A 12370-nucleotide genomic window follows, 5' to 3' on the forward strand; every position below is an offset into this window, starting at 1 on the left:
TGTTCTGGTAGGCATCACATACTGCTGTCCTTGCCCCAAAGAGCTTCCAGCAGAAAACCACGACAGGACACAACAGGTAGTTAGGACAAGCAGATGTTGAGGAAGGTAAGGTACATGAGGTGATTGGATTTGTTATGGTCCATGCTTAGGGGTTTTTTCAACTTCTTTTTTGTGAATTCATTTTTATAGAAGATCTGTGAAAAAAGAAGCCCTTAGATGACAACAGATACATGCAGTATGCGGCTTTGTGTCTGTGATGGGTTTTGACTTCAGTGGAGTTGCTTGTGATTTAGAATAGGGTAAGAGCGGAGGTAGTCTGCTCAAATTCAGTTGCTTCCTTACCTGACACAGTACACAGGCCAGAAAGCTTGGCTATTGCTGCTGCTATATAAACAAGAAGTTGACCAGAGTAGCTGAACAGCAAATTGGCATTGACATTTAATAACAAATACATTCGGGTTATTTCTCTCTCTTACCTAGTTTGCAGCCCAAGCACCGTTGAATTGAGACAATCATTAGAACATTAGCATAAAGACAGGCTATTTTGTGACAAGAGTGAAGTAAAACACTCTCAGATCTCATTGCACCCCATGCAAGGGCCACTAAATGCTCTTGTTAAATACTGCTTAGCTGATAGAAATAAAGTGTTCTGCAGGCAACTGTAATTATCTGGAGAATCAATGGAGAGGAAAACTGTCTTTCTGACTCACTGAACCAGAAAATAGGATCATCATAATCTCTGGCCAAAAACAACAAAAAAGACTTCAGCTCTAATGAAGCTACAGCAAGGTAGCTCAATTATGAATAAGCTTTTTCATAATTCTTTTATCCTCCTTTCCCTTCTTCTGTCCTGCCTCCCACCAGATCTGTCTGGTGAGCAGTGACTGGAGAGGCTGCCAGGGCAGGAGAGCAGGTCAAGGTTTTACTGCTCCATCTTGTGTCCCCTGGGAAGCTGTGATCAGAATGGCAATGTCAGTAATATGAACTATGCTCCCTATCAGCATCAGCAGTACTTGGTTGTCACTGCAGCACACACAATGGAGCTGTTTCAAATTTCATTTAAATTAAAAACTTTAATCAAGATACAAATGACAGAGGCAGATTCTGTTTATGGTCACAGTTCTGGACATACGGATCCGTAGTGCCATCTTTGACTGGTGAGACATGATTGATTTTTAGGGAGTGACATTTAATTTTCACCAGGATGAAGGAAGAATCAGGCGCACACATTCATTTCTTGAGTATAATTGGGGGAAAATTTTACAGCTACAATGTTTCTGGCTAATGCCAGCAGTTGAAAAGTTTGGTCTATAAAGAAAAGAGTTATGCCTTTTTTTAGAGGATTGAAGCAGTCTAGTAATAATTTTTTGCAGCACTGAAAACCATGCCAGTCACTTTTCAATGCAAAATTAAAAATAGAGGGTTAACTTCATGCCAGCAGAGAAGTCTTTTTAATTTTTAATCCAAAAGGTAATTCAGGTCCCAATTAGACATCCAGAAGAGAGAGAGAGGTTTTATTTTGTTTTTGTAAAGCACAGCTAGATAGTAGATAGCTAGATTCCTTTTTAGAGGTTTATTTGTGATATCAAATATGTTAATATGACTCTCTGTTAAATCAAAGTATGGAAGAAATCCTTTGTTTGATAATATTTGTGCCTTAAAGAACATAACGTGCATTATTTGTTTAATCTGCAAGCCTACGCTGCTTTAGGAATGCTGGAAGTTATAGTGTTTACCAAAGGTAAAGTAGATCTACTTGTGGCTACAAGAATTTAAGTGACTGTCAGACTCATAAAATCATAGAAAAGCAGGGATCAAGGGCACCTCAGGAAGTCATCCAGTCCAACACCCTTCCTCCCAAGGCTCATCTCATCATCCCATCTAAGTGTTCATCTGACCTGCTCTTGACAACATCCAGGGATGGAGATTCCAAAACCTCTCTAGGTAAATCTGTGTCAGTGCTATTGTGTTACAAACTGCTTTGTACCCCTATTTAAATTCAGTGCAAAGGAAAAAAAAGACAGCTCTCACTGGAATGTTTTACAGGCATCATGAGAACTTGAGATCACCATAATTTCTGACTTCTTGGAGGCTATTATTTTTCCCATAGTTCTAGAGGTGTTCTAATGGCTTTCTGTTGGAGATGGGATTATCATTTTACCTTAAATTAAATGTTGTAACAGTTTCATTGTGTGTGCTGCAGTAGTAGTAATTTATCATGCAAGATCCCAACTTTGCATCAGAATCTGCTATGATGTACTACTGTGTTGATTACATTGTCTTTAGTGGCACTCATTGCATAAGTGCAGAGCTCTACTTAAGAAGTCTCCAAAAAAACTTGGGATCTAAATAAGACCAAACACAGCAAAGGTTAAAAATCATAGGCAGTCCCTTGCAGTTGAGGATGATTGTCTTCCATGATTGCTTTATCTGAGGACCTGAAGATGGCTGATGAGGTTGACCTGGGATTGACAGGTTCTATTACAACTCAGTCATGTGTTTCTGTGCAGGGTGGGTGGCTCTGAATTCTTGATTTGTTCCATGACACTGTTTCTGCTACTCCTGCTTTTCCATCTCCTCTTGTCATTGTACGGTTTCAAAGTACTGATAGCTTTGCAGCAGATTCTTCCTCCATTTGGGGCAGTCATGGGTAATAGTTTCCATGAGTTGATGTGGATGTTACATTTTTTCAAGTTGACCTCAAGGACATCCTTGAAGTGCTTTCTCTGTCCTCCTCTTGAGCGAACACCTTGACTGAGCTGGGAGAATAAAACTTGCTTTGGAAGTCTGGAGTCAGACATCCAGATGGCATGGCCAGCCCAGCAAAGTTGATGTCAAATGATCATAGCCTTGATGCTTGTGGAGTTTGCTTGTGAGAGGACACTAATGTTGGTGCACCTCTTGTCCCACTGGATTCAAAGGCTCTTCCTCAGGCAGCATTGATGTTATTTCTGCAGTGACTTGAGGTGTCTCATGTATGTTGTCCACATCACAGCTCTGTACAGTAAGGTGGGGATCACAACTGCTTGATGAACCATGAGCTTGATTTCAGATCTGATGTCACAAACTTCAAACACCCATTTCCTCAGACATCCAAAGGCCGCAGTGAACATTTGAGGCAATGCTGGGTTTCTTCTTCTATGTCAGCCTTCTGCAAGAGATGGCTTCTGAGGTATGGGAAATACTCAACATTTTCCAGAGTCTCACTATAATTCTGAATTACCGGAACTGGGGATTACTCCTTAAGAGCTTGTTGATAGAGAACCTTAGTCTTCTGAATGTTTTCCTGTATGCCTCAGTAAAGACACTGAGGATTACCTGAAGGTCTATTTCCAAATAAGCACACACTACAGCATCATCAGTGTACTGGAGCTTGATCATTGAGGTTGGGGTGGTCTTGGTTTTGGCTCAGAGTCAGCTGAGATTAAACAGTTTACCAGATGACCTCAGTTATAGCAGAGAGAATAGGCAGGTCATCAGGCCTGGAGGAGAAACACCTGTGGAATCACATGACCAGATGGGGCATGGCTTAGGAGACTCTTAAAGCTAGTGCCGGAAAACAGGCAGTCAGCCTGACCCTGCTAGCTACAGTGAAGAGCTCCGACCCTGAAAAGCTGCAGAGGGAGGCTCTGCTGATTTCTGAAATAGCTGACAATGCCAGCAAGACACTGAATGCTTGCTGCAAGAGGGATAGGACATAGGACAGGGGGAAGCTTGTCAGATTGCCCGTTGGCTTGGAGTTTGGTTAGAACCTGAGTGCTTATGAATTTTGTTTGAATTCTAACCAGTGGTTTGGGTTTGAGATTGTAGCTGTAGTTAGGAGGTCCCATTATTGCCCAAGGGGCACATGACTGCCTTGAGTTCTGCCAGGGGTCAGTCTCAAGGCACTGACCAGGCCAGAGGGCTAAGAGCTTTAGCAGGGTAGAGATAGAGACCAGGGAGCCCAGGGCCAGGGGCCTGAAGACCATGAGGGGCAGAGACAGGGCTGGACAGCCCATAGTCCAAAGCAGGGCTGAGACTAGGGCCAGTGGCCCATAGCCCAACAGGGAAAGGGATACCTGTGAGAGGTGAAGCAAAAAGAGAGACCCACAGCCCAAGAGAGGCAGAAATAGGGCTAGAGAGTCCACATCCCAGAGAAGGGCTGAGATAAGGGCCCAAAGCTCAGGAGGGACCCAGCTCATAATCCAGTGGTTTTCAACCTCTTTTCATTTGCAGACCCCTTTGGAAATTTTGCATGGAAGTGTGGACCCCTTTGAATTGTAATTTCATAGTCATCTTTTGCGGATCCCTTAGACACAGTCTGCGGACCCCATGGGTCTGAGGACCACAGGTTTGAAACCATTGCTATAATCTGTGTTGTTTGGTCCAGTCATGATGTTCTCTATGTTGATGAGGGGGCACAGCTGGCATTTCAATCTATTGCAAGGCCTGGTGCCCTGATGAGAATAGTTGGGTAGACATCATTTGATGATCATTTGAGAGACATCATTTGAGGTTGAGGGGCTGCCTGTAAGGAAGCACAGACTTGTTTCCCCAAAGTTTCTCCTTTACAGTGGGGTAAAGGAGAAATGTGTGCATTACCCAAAGCAAAGATGAAGCAAACAGTGGCTCGGGGCAAGAATTCACTTCCACTGGCAAAGCAGCGCCTGTTGATTTATATTGAACTGGCTGGCATGAGAACAGATTCTGGCTCTCAGCAATTAGTTCCAGGATCAGAAGCCTAGCTGGTGGCATAAGGTTGTTAGGCCAACAGCTGTGAAGTGCAAGTCTAAAACAGATCAAACCAAGTGAGATTATTTGCACATCCTGTTTAATATCTTGGCCTACCTTGTTTGAGGTGGGTGCTGTTTTGTTTTTTTCAAACAGACTGTTTTTAATTAATAGTATTAGGAGATAATTGAAGAAGAAACCCCCGTCTCTGATGTGACTTCTGCATTATTTTTTTTTAATTTTGTGAAAAGCATTTGAGTATGGGTGAATACACCACAGGACTTTTCCATAGGTCTGGAAAATTAAGCCATCTCATGGGGGTTATGAAGGTGAAAACTGTTTTTAAAAAAATCTGCTAACCACTTTTTATGCTATATCAGTTTGATGAGTACAAAGAGTTCTCTTTCTTCTTTTAAGAAACTCCACCCCACAAAAGCATACAAATCAGCGAGCCAAAAATGATGAAAAGCTAGGTATTTTTATTCTGTTATGCTACATCGCTCTCTGATCTCTCACCCCACCAAAAAGGACTCTTTGTACCCTTGGATAAAATTATATTTAATGCTTGCAAAATCAGACCTTCTCTTAAAAATGAAGTTTTCATTGGAGTTATCTCATCAGACAACATTCAAACCCATGTCATCTGATACCGGTTTGGTTGTTCTGAATGGGCCAGATGCTCAACTCATGCTAGTTGGCCTAGCTCCATTGGTTTCAATGGTGAGTTACACTGGCTGAGAACACTCCCAATATATTCAAACATGGAAGCCTAGAGTTAGGGCTGTGCTAAACTTAAGTTGCCCTGATTTAACTAAAATTGGCTTTTAAATTACTTAAGTTTAACCAATCCAAGCTCCTATGGGCGTGTTCAAACAAGCGCGCATGTGCAGTTTGCGGCGCCACAAACACAGGTGTTTCTCACGGTGCTAATTTGCAGCACAGCAGGTTTTTTTGACACCAGGAGATCCTGGTGCCACAAAAACCTACGCTAAAAAAAAGCAGCTTGGTGCATGTGGCAGGAACGTGTGCTGCCAAAAACCGGAGCCTGGCTAGCCAGAGCTATACTCAAGCTGCCAATGAGACCCTGCACACTTGGATCACTGTTGCTGGAGCCCTGGGAGCCCCTGAGGACCATAGGTAAGGCTGCTGGGGCCAGCTCAGGTAGCTGGCCCCAGCCTCCCTACCCCATCTGGAGCATTTTTCCCCATGCTAACTCCACATGCAGGGTGTGTGCTGGGGCAAAAAGCAGCAACACAAATGCTTTTTTCCCCGTGACAACTGCATATCCCTGCCCATGGGGATATGGTCAATGTGTGCACTTAATTCAGTTTTAAGATGTCATATACTGATGTAATCATTTTATCCTGCTTTTCCACTGATCTAATCTAATGTTAAGTTGATATGTCAAATTCACACAAAATAAAGGGTGTTCCCTTAAGTGTAGCTTTCGGGAGAAAAGGCCTAAATGCATACTTAGACACCTACAGAAAGGGTCTGAGCTTTTAAGAACACATAAGCATGACTGTGTAGGACCCTAAGTTTTGAAATGATGACTGTTGCTTATGTAAGCTTTAAACTCCTTTATGGTAAAAGCAAGATTTTAGTGCTAGGGGCATGAGAACAATGTTTATAAGCTTCACCCTAACCCTAAGTCCCTGTTGTCTTAACATGGTTGGGTCCTGTCCACAAAACTGGACAAACCCCATTAGAATGCAAATTACCTACAGCTGAACTTAAAATGTGCATGAACCTGGTTTCTCAGCTCTGTATTTCAGCCTGTTGTTGATTGTCATGTTGTCACCAGCTTAAGTCAATCTACTGGTAAAAGACCATTCCTTTCACAGCATAATTATTTAATTGCTCACCATGCCCAGGATGTTGAATTATATTTTTTGTTCTTCAGATGTTTCCTTATAGTCACCGTACTTAATGAAACATGAATATATATAACAATATCACACAATGAAGCTGAGTTGCAAATGCTATCATGAAATGTCCTTTTGCTTAATATAGTAGGTAGACTGTCTAACCTAAGTGCTGTCATTAAAATAAAACAAATGTCAATGATTTTTTTCTACCATGTAACTAAACTTTGTTCTGTTATCATAATTTCATTCTGAACATTTTATTATATTTCTGTGGAAACACTGTATCTTCCCTGCCCCAAACTTTTACTAGTAAGCACGGTATCAAACGAAACTATGTTAGGACCTGATCCAAAGTGTACAGAAGTCAATAGGAACTTTTCTGCTGACTTCAATGGCTTTGGAGTAATGCCCATGGTGTGATCAGATTTCCTCTTGAAACTGTCTCTCAGAATAGTCTCATCAGAGGTTTGGTTTCTTGGCTTTCCCAGGACTGTTGAGTACAGTAAACAGGTTTTCTTTACTGCTCCAGTATGGGCATAAATGAAGATCCAGACTTTAAAAGAATGTACTGTTTTAGCAGAAATACTCTGGACCCCAAAGTTGGGTGCTAGATAGGCAGTTAACCTGTATGTGACTGCTCTTGGAAATGGTGATGCTGACTTTACAGATCCGTATGCGAGCAAATGTCATCAGCTTTTAATCATTATTGACAAAACATGAATGTGAAGTTCTGATCAAACATGACTTGTGTTCTGCTTTTTTACAGTGCAGTTTTAAGATGGAGAGAAACTGACCTTTGTCTCCAGGCATCGCTTCTAATACTACCCTCCCCCCCCTTATAAATCCACATCTGCACCTAGTGCTCCATAGATTCATAGAAAATTAGGGTTGGAAGTGAACTCAGGAGGCCATCTAGTCCAACCCCTTGCTCAAAGCAGGACCATCCCCAAGTAGTTCATCCCAGTCAAAGCTTTATCTAGCTGGATTTTGAAAACTTCCAAGAATGGCACTTCCAACACCTCTCTGGGTAACCTGTTCCAGTGTTTTACTACCCTTCAAGTGAGAAAATTCTTCCTAATATCTAACCTAAACCTCTCTTGCTGCAACTTGAGACCATTGCTCCTTGCTCTGTTATCTGCCACCACTGCAAACAGTTTAGCTCCATCCTCTTTTGAACCGCTCTTCAGGTAGTCGAAGGCTGCTATTAAGTCCCCTCTCAGTCTTCTCTTCTCTAAACTAAATAAGCCCAGTTCCCTCAGTCTTTCCTCATAAGTCATATCCTCCAGCCCCCTCACCATTTTTGTTGCCCTCTGCTGGACTCTCTGCAATTTGTCCACACCCTTTCTGTAATCTGCAGCAATTTAACTGCTGCGGTAAAGGATATGATTTCCAACCCCCCCACCCCCCAACTGAAATACTTAAAGGAGTATAACCCAATTATATTGGTGAAAAGGGGACTTGTATCAGTATATCAACTTAGTCCTGAAAATTTAGGAGAATAAACTAAACCAGTATAAGCACCTTTAACGAACAGAACTCTCCCTGTGGGATAATTATTTGTATTAGTGCATCTGTCACCTACAAGTGTGGGATTATACTCCTTTGTCTATCGGGGTATACTTAAAATAGTACAATTTCTGCACATAAATCAACTCAAAATTTTATTTTCGGCCCCTGTTAAAAGTTTTCATGGTTAAAGATTTTCTGCTGCTTGTTTCATTGCTAATTACAGCTTCAAAGAAGTCAGATGCTTGTGACTTAAGTTGGTTTATATAGATAAGTTTTTCATTAAGATTTGTTAATGATTGTAGAGGTATATGAGGTGGGGTTTGATAAACTTTCCTGTTATCAAACTTGCTGCAACTCTTCAGAGATGAGATTCTGCAATTGGCAGAGTTTGTCCTGTTGTCACTTAGTGAGGCCTAGAAAGCCTATATCTAGATTGGGAGCAGGACCAGCAATACAAGTCCTTTTCTTTCACCAGCATAAACTTTTCCATGTGCTATCCAGAAGGAAAGTAAAAAAATCACTATCTTTAAAAGAAAGGCTATAGGAGATGCCGCTTCCCAGTAGAAATTAATGGCACTGGATTTTGGGAAGGAAAGAGGTGTGATTTGGCTAAAACTTGAGGATTGGTAGTGTTGGACTGATGTTATAGCTGTGGTAGTCCAGGAAATATGCAACAGGCAAGGTGGGTGATATAGTTCATTGTACCAACTACATGGTTGGGATAGGCTTAAACAAGCTTTTGAATGAAGAGCAGTGCATTGTATTTGAAAGCTTGTCTGTCCCAGCCTCTCCAATACTACTAATTATCACGTGTCAGCCAACAGCACAAAATTCCCCTGCCACATGAGAACTGAAAGCATTCAAGGAATTTGAGAGCAGTAGCCCTTTTGTATTAGTCCCACTAAGTCTCCCAACCAGCCACACTAGGCCCTTTTGAATATCCCACCCTAGAAGCCCCACTCCAGTCAATCATAACAACTGAAATCTGTATTACCAGTGCATCCTTTTTGTTACCACACTCCTTTCTGAGGTGACCTGTCAAATCCAATCTTTACTGTATTTATAATATACACATCACCCTGGTATCTAAATATCATCTGAATAGTACTTATGTAGTACTTAGTACACCAGTTCTGTTCTCTTATGTTTTAATGTGGGTTTTCTGGCTGAATTTCAAAAGGGAGATTAGCACTTCACAAAGTGGTTTGATGCTTATGTGTACGTGGTTTCACAGACCTTTTTTGTTCTTGGAGTACCATCTTACAGTGCTTAGCATCTCTGCAAGAGAAATAAAAATAGCAAATATTAGTTAGCCATTCTTTATTTTCTACACTTGAGTTAAATTATGTACATGTTTGTATTGTAAATTAATCTTGCTTATACAAGATTTTTTAGCCACAGGATTTTATTTCTGGTTATTCCCTTTCAAGGCAAAAGGTATTTTCACCAATACCTAGCTGCTGTCTAGCAGAAGGTACAGGCATTTATAGCCTGTCTAGGCAGGAGAATCTGGCTGGATTATGAGATGAAAGACAGCCAGGAAGACTCTTCAATGAAATGTTATTCTGATTTCAAAGCTGGCTTTTTTGTGGGGCCACTCTTACATTCAGTGACCAGCACAGCTAAGGCTTTGGATAAACACCCTGTGGTAATTCACACTCACTTTTTACACTGATGTAAACTATACTAGGCTCAGGAATAGACATATGTTCAGTTATCCCAGGGGTAACATAATAGGCAGCTAATTCTGTGCCTTGCTACTTGACAGCAGTGAGAGGGTAATAAACTTTTGGCCTTTAGCAAATGGCCACCTCAACACGGATGTGGACAATTAAAACCTAAACTGGTATGAATTAATGCCAGCAGTTTTTTAACCCTTATTCTTCACAAGACTGGGCAACTTTACCCTAGTGAAGATGGACTGTGTTGTCTGCCATCCACTTCTTTACAGTGCTGCAATGCTGATAGCTTTGATGATGGACACATTTGTTTTGTAGCTTTCTGGGCACAAAACTAACAATTTGGTCTTTGTTCTTCTACTTTGTGTTACCAGTGACCTGAGAGAACCATCCACATTTATACTGTACCCAGTCCAAATTTATTTTCTAAGGTAGTAACAAAAACCTAGTAGGACAATGCAGCTTTGTAAAATTTCTTCTATAGGTTTATGACATTCAATGTTTCCATAATCAAAATGACTAAGTGTTGTCAGAGAGAACCTGTTAATGTAGAAGCAGGCTTGCTACTAATTCTTGAAGGAAAGGTGCATCCATACCTATTGAACTTGGGAGTGGAGTGAGGGGCACAGCCTCTGAATCGGATCTTCCTAGATGTTATGTACTAGTGATTGCAAGTGGGAGAAGAACAGGAGAAAACCCTGTTCATTCTTCCTTTCAGCATCCACTTTCTGCCACTGTGCGACAGGATATGGAGTAACATGGACTGACCCAGTAAATGGCAGTTCTTATGTATTTCTAGGCTGCGTCCACATGAACGTGGATGTTTGGTTCCCCAGGGACAACTAGCACCTTGTGCCACCGCTAGTTGTCCCTGGGGGATGCATGTGCCCTCTGGCACGTGACAAGTTACCGGATGGGGTAGGGGAGGCTGAGGCCAGCACTGGGCTGGCCCCAGCAGCCTTACCTGGGGTTCTGGGGGCCTCCTGGGGCTGCAGTAGTGGTGATCCTGCCACTCGGAGCCTGGCTGGCAGCTGGAGCATGACTCCAGCCAGCTATGCTCTAGTTTTGAGTGGCACGTGCTGCCCCTGGTGCGCCTCTCTGCTTTTTTTTTTGCGTGGGTTTTTTTGATCATTGGATATCCAAGGGTAAACCCCCACCCCCAGCGCTGCTCCTTTGCAGCATGGAGAACACCTGAATGTGCAATACATGGCACCACAGATATGTCTGCGGCACCACATAGCACATGGCTGCATTCAGCTGGACGTGGCCCTAGAGGCCTTGTGGGGGAAGTTCTTATGAAGGGCAGGACAAGCAAATTTGTTGCTGGAAAAAATTGCTATGCTTTTCATTCTGCAGACATACACACCCACCTTAATAAGGATCCTAGGCAGTGTATGCACATCTTGAGGTAAGGACTATGATAAATATAGACTGAGAGCTTCTAAAACACTGAGAGCTGAGGTTAGCCCAAGTTTATGCTTAAGGAAGTCTGAGGTAACTCAGTTGTGTCCCTGCACTGTTCACATCACTTGGTCTAAGACCTGAGGTTTGGCCAGGAGGCATATAGGAAGGCACTAAGAGGGTTCAGTTCTCAGAGGTTGGGTTGAGGGATAGTCGCAAGTCAGACTTCAGATGTGAATTTTGACAACATAAGGGATGTTTGGATTTATAGCATGCAGGGTAGATGTGCACCTTATAGACTAACTAGAGGAGATAATATATAATTATATATGTAATTATATATTACATATATAATTGTGTGTGTGTGCGTGCGTGTATAAATCTCCTTTGGGTTGTCTATAAAGTGCACCTCTACCCTGCCTTTTACAAATCTATGTAATCTATCTATATCTATATCTATATAAATGTGTGTATGTGTATATATATAAAATCTACTTTGTGTATATATGTGATTATAGATTAGATATACACATATGGTAGATTATATATACAAAGTAGATTATATATACACACTCGTATATATAATCTATATAATAATAGTAATATATACATAAATAATCTATCATGTATATAGATTAAGTAATACATATTTATATATATGTATAACTATGTTGAAGAAAGTGTATGCGTGTGCATATATATTATGCATATACAGCTGCATAACATGCATAGCCAAGCGTAGGTGGGCTGGAGTGTGTGTGTATGTGTGAATGCATGTGTGTGTGTGTGTGTGTGAACATGTTTGTGTGCATGTCAGTGTGCAAATGTGTGAATGTGTGCATGAATCTGTGAATGTATGTGTGAACGTGTGCATGAGAGTGTGAATGTGTGCATGTGTGTGCACAGGGGTGTGTCTATGTATGTGTATGTCACAGTGTGTGAATGTGTTTGCGCGCGCATGTGTGTAATGTGTGAACGTGTGCATGAATGTGCGCACGTGTGTGTGTGTGTGTGTGTGTGTGTGTGTGTAGGTGTACGCCTAGACAAGCTTTGGCGGGCTGAAGTTCACTTCATGCCGTGCTGCGTCCCCTCCCTGCTCCACTTGGGAGGAGCGCGGGCGGGGCGGGGCGGGGCGGCCAGTCCTCCCCGCTTACGGACGTGCGGGGCTGCGGCGCCCCCTCCCCCCCAGTCCAGGCAGTCCCG

Source organism: Alligator sinensis, unplaced genomic scaffold, assembly GCF_000455745.1.
Source record: "Alligator sinensis unplaced genomic scaffold, ASM45574v1 scaffold940_1, whole genome shotgun sequence".
Classification (NCBI taxonomy): domain Eukaryota; kingdom Metazoa; phylum Chordata; order Crocodylia; family Alligatoridae; genus Alligator; species Alligator sinensis.